The 5135-nt window shown below is 40.4% G+C and overlaps 1 non-coding gene across 1 annotated transcript; it reads left to right on the top strand.

Moving 5' to 3' along the window:
- Window positions 1–1609: 1609 nt before the first annotated feature.
- LOC122112955 lies at window positions 1610–1741 on the top strand. Its single transcript, XR_006148331.1, has one exon. It is a non-coding gene; the product is annotated as a small nucleolar RNA SNORA63 (small nucleolar RNA).
- The last annotated feature ends 3394 nt before the right edge of the window (window positions 1742–5135 follow it).

Genomic DNA, 5135 nt, shown 5'->3' with positions numbered 1-5135 from the left:
AGATCTAGATGGAAGATTTAAGTTGTTGAAGTTCAGGTGAGCTACAAGATGCTCTCAAGCTGACAGACTCCCTCTTAGTTACCCTATTTCAAAGATAGGAGCCTTGAGTCCCTACTACCCATCTCTATTCAACCAGTCATGATATAGCCTACTTTCAGATAAACAGTAGTATTATGATTTAAGCCTAAAAATGTCCCCTTAAGACCAAGTATTGAAAGCTGAATTGTCAGCTGGTGGGCTTTTGAGAGGCAGTTGAATCATGATGGTTCTAACTTCCTCAATGAATTAATCCATTAATGAATTAATAGCTCAATTGGCTATTAGGAGGGGGCCCTGTTGAAAGAAGTAGGTCACTGGGAGTATGTCTTTGAAGGACACATCTTGTCACTGACTCCTTCCTGTTGGTCTCTCGCTATCCCTCTCTTGGCTTCCTGGCGCATGTAAGATGAGCAGTTCTCCTCTGCTATGCCTTCTGCCATGATGTACTGATTACCATTGGCCAAGAACATTGGAACCAGAGACCACAGATTAAGACCTCTAAATCTTTCTTCTTTTAAATTGTTTTTCTCAGGTATTTTGTCACAGTAAAAAGGCTATCTATAACATTAGATAATTCAGGAGCATTTAGTTGAAGGCTAAGTCATCTCCAGCAGCTGAAGGCATGATTACCACAGTGTTGTAAGATGACCAGGCACAGATTCTATATAATGTTGCATGTTGCTTAGTAGTGATGTCTTTATATATGTCCTCTTGATTTATCCCAGAAGTTAACAAGAACTTTGTTGACTGATTTTTAACTTCTTTCTTTCTTTTTTTGCTGGTCATAGGACTTGAACTCTGGGCCTGGGTGCTGTCCCTCAGCTCTTCAGCTCAAGGCTAGTGCACTACCCTTGAGCCACAGCGCCACTTCCGGTTTTCTGGTGGTTAGTTGGAGATAAGAGTCTCACGGACTTTTCCTTCCCGGATTAGCTTTGAACCGTGAACCTTAGATCTCAACCTCCTGAGTAGCTAGGAGACAGGTGTGAGCCACTGGCACCTGGCTGATTTTCAATTTTTATTGTTCTAAGAAGAAGTATTGGGCTTAGCATTTAGCTCAGTGGTACAACACTTAACCAGTATGCTTGAGGCCCTGGATTCTATTCCCACCACTGCAAGAAAAAAAGGTTGTATGACATGTAGATATTGCTAAGGACCTATCAGGAACTGAATAATATTTGTGGATCTGTAAAAGAACACAAAAATTAATCACAATATTAACTATGGTTTGTTATTGTCCCCATCAATTAAAACTATAATTTAAAATAAGGAATAGCATTTATTATGTTAAATATATCTAATCTAAATATTAACAAATCTACTTGCGGGCTGGGAAGGTGGCTCAGTGGTAGAGTGCTTGCTTTGCATGCATGAGGCCCTGGGTTCGATTCCTCAGCACCACATAAGCAAAAAGAAAAAAGCCGGAAGTGGCGCTGTGGCTCAAGTGGTAGAGCGCTAGCCTTGAGCTGAAGAGCTGAGGGACAATGCCCAGGCCCAGAGTTCAGCCTCATAACCAGCCCCTCCCCCCCAAAAAAAAGAGTTATTACTACATGAAGCAACTGGAAAGAATTTTCAGCAGGATTTAGACTACAATATAGCTGCTAAGTGCTGTGTTGTCGTTCCCCCTGCTTAAATTAAGGTTGTTTCTTAACTATACCTGTCTGCTATACCTCTGTAGCAGCCAGGGACGCTTGGTCTCATACATGTTGTAAAAAGAAAAATAAAAAAGAAACCTACTTGCTTTTTGATTGGCACATAGTAAAAAAAAATCTATATTACTAGGTAGGAGGGAATTAGAAAACAATCTACTATGTTGAAGTAAAAGAACATGAGGGTAAGTCCAAAGATGTAACTTTCATAAAAGACCACCATGATGTCCTAATAATTACACAGAACCCTAAGAAGAAAAGCTCCTGCTAACATCTAAGTTAGCTTGACATCCTTTTTTATTTGTACCACTAAGGAACACAACATGAGTAAATCAATATCCATGAAGCATATGCCTTAAAATATACCTTTTATCTCCCTAAGTTTCTTTTTCCTTTAAGAAATGAGATTAAAGAAACCTGAATCAGGATGAAATTTGATTTTTTTGTTGTTGTTGTTCATGGGGCTTGGAACTCTGGGCCTAGGCGCTGTTCCTCAGCGATTCAGCTCAAGCCTGGTACTCTATCACTTGAGCCACAGTGCCACTTGAAATGAAACTTGAAATCAGAAAGATACAACACTGAAATCTAAGACACTTTATGTCACTTATTTAATTAATGTTGATTTGCATCAAACAACTTAGGCATTCTCCTTCCATCTGGAAGAGCACAAAGGTATATAGTATACTAATCTACATCTCTGTGCACACAATCATTTAAGTATTAGAGAAGGTATCTGCTAGTTTGTGATGCTAAAGATCAAACCAGGGCCTCATGTATACTCAGTGAGCACTCTACCATTGAGCTCCAGCCCCAGCTCAATCTCCAAGTTGTTAACAAGGACTCCAAAGCCCCAGCAATTTTCAAGAATAGCAGTAGAACCCAAGGACCACACATGGCATTGAGAATTAGAATGAAAGGCTTTTTGTGTCACTAAAGCATCCCTTGGCAGGCCCAGCTGCAGCTGTTAACTTTTTTGGAACATTCAAAAAGGGCAACTGTGCTAAAGTATGACTGCATCCGATTTCCAGTAAGACATGGTGTCTCAATTATGATCCTAAAAGAGTCTCAGAAGACCTTTCCCAGGAAGTAGCCATGGGGGTCCCAGGGTTAGTGAGTGAACCAAGAAGCTGTCTCTTTTATTCTATGATTTCTCTAAATGCCAAAAAAGCAATGAGTTAAAGTTTTAGCTGAGCTTTCCTTTGGAAAAATATGATATATAGCTGGGTGCCAGTGGCTCATGACTGTAATCCTAGCTACTCAGAAAGCTGAGATCTGAGGATTACGGTTCAAAACCAACCTGCGCAAGGAAGTCTGTGAGACACCAGAAAACAGGAAGTGGCACTGTGGCTCAAGTGGTAGGGCACTCCCTTTGAGCTCAGGGATAGCGCCCAGGACCAGAGTTCAAGCCCCCTGATGAAAAAAAAAAATGATTGTGGGCTATAATCCTAGCTATTCAGGATTCTAAGATCTGAGGATCAGAGTTCAAAACCAACTTAGTCAGGTAAGTCCATGAGATTTTTTTCTCTAATCAGCAAAAGGCTAGAAGTGGAGCTGTGACTCAAGTTGTAAAGCTTGAGCCTTGACTGAAAAAGCTAAGGGACAACACCCAGACCCTGAGTTCAATTCACAGTACAGGTGTATACACACACACACACACACACACACACACAGAGTTGTTGAATTAAAAATATTTTAGTGTACAATATCTTTATAATAAAATAAAAATTAAAAAAGATATGCAAACTATTAAAAGTGTTTTTTGAAATACACAGTATTATGAGTAAATGTAAAACTGAGCAAGTTAGTATAGGCCAGGGTATATAGGCTGAGAGGAGTAATACACTTTATAGGACAGGGTAAAAGATGTTTAGGGATTCAAAAAAGGTAAAGATTGTATTGGTTGAGAAAAAAGCAGAAAGGCTTGGTAAAGTATCCTGTAAATAAAATTACTTTCTTTAAAGGAAGGGTGCTGTGACATGTGCTTTGAAAAGAGGAGCAATGTTTAACAAACAGAATTTGGAGAGTTAAAAGACAGAAGGCCAATTCAAGCAAAGAGAAAGAATGTTTTTGAAAAGATAGGAGTGGAACCATCACAAGTGGTATTTCAGAATATTGACAGGACAGGCTGTTTATAGCTGGGATGACAGTGCAATAAATGACTAAAATGATGGCTGGAAACTTGTGGAAATAGTTTAGAATAGCCAGTTGCAGACTACTAACTAGGCAAATAACAGGGAATTTTCAAAGGCTTCATAGATTCCTGCACTTTGTAGGTAGATTTTGTAGACAAGCAGTTTGTCTGAGACCTCACGTTATGTTCAAAAAGAACTGTATATAGTACATCTTCTCTATGCCTATGTAACACTACAAAGTTTCTGTTTAAAGAAGTTGGCTCATGCCTGTAATCCTAATTACTCAGAAGGCTGAGGACAGAGGATTAGCAGTTCAAAGCTAGCCTAGGCAAAAACATCTGTGAGATTCTTTTTTGTGTGTGTCAGTCATGGGTACTGAACTCTGGGCCTGGGCACTGTCCCTCAACTCTTCAGCTCAGGGCTAGCACCCTACCACTTGAGCCACAGTGCCACTTCCTGCTTTTTCTGCTTATGTGGTGCTGAGGAATCGAACCCAGGGCATCAGGCATGCAAGGCAAGCACTCTACCACTGAGCCACCTTTATCTCCAATTAACTAGCAAACAAGCCACAAGTGGAGCTGTGGTTCAAGTGGCAAAGTGTCATCTTTGAGGGGAAAAGCTAAGGGGTGGCACCCAGGCCCTGAATTCAAGCCCCAGTACTGGCATGAAAGAAAGAAAAAAGGAAGGAAGGAATGATTAAAAAAGAGAGAAAAAGAAAGAAAGAGAGAGAGAGAGAGGGAAGGAAGGAAGGAAAGAAGGAAGGAAGCAAGCAAGCAAGCAAGCAAGGAAGGAAAGAAGGGAGGAAGGAAGGAAGGAAGGAAAGGAGGGAGGGAGGGAGGGAGGGAGGGAGGGAGGGAGGGAAAGAAAAAGAAAGGAAGGAAGGAAGGAAGGAAAGGAGGGAGGGAGGGAGAGAGGAAGAAAAAAAGAAAAGTAACAGACTACTTTAGGAAGATTCATTTACTCATTTATTTCTTCCCTTCAAATGTCCCATTTCAGAGAGGACACAGGTAAAAATATATATACATCAATGGGGCAACTTAAGCAATGAACCTAACAGTTGTACGTTGGAATAGGTCTACAATGCATTAGAGCTTGAGTAATATTTAAGAATCTATCACAGCAGTTTGGGTATAAAGTTTAAGACTCGTAACTAGGCAGTCATGAGATTAGACATGAGTCAAGCGTACTAGAAACAAGGTATAAGACTTCACAATCACTGGAGGGGAACAAGTGAAGATGCAGATAAACATGACAGAACCTGTAAGAGTGAGCAAATGAAAGAAGGCTGGTGTTATCACTACAAGTTTGGTAAGCAAGA

This window comes from Dipodomys spectabilis, unplaced genomic scaffold (genome assembly GCF_019054845.1).
Source record: "Dipodomys spectabilis isolate Male_0828 unplaced genomic scaffold, ASM1905484v1 ptg000095l, whole genome shotgun sequence".
Taxonomy (NCBI): domain Eukaryota; kingdom Metazoa; phylum Chordata; class Mammalia; order Rodentia; family Heteromyidae; genus Dipodomys; species Dipodomys spectabilis.
Note: the sequence above shows the minus strand (reverse complement) of the source record. Positions and strands in the feature narration are given on the sequence as shown.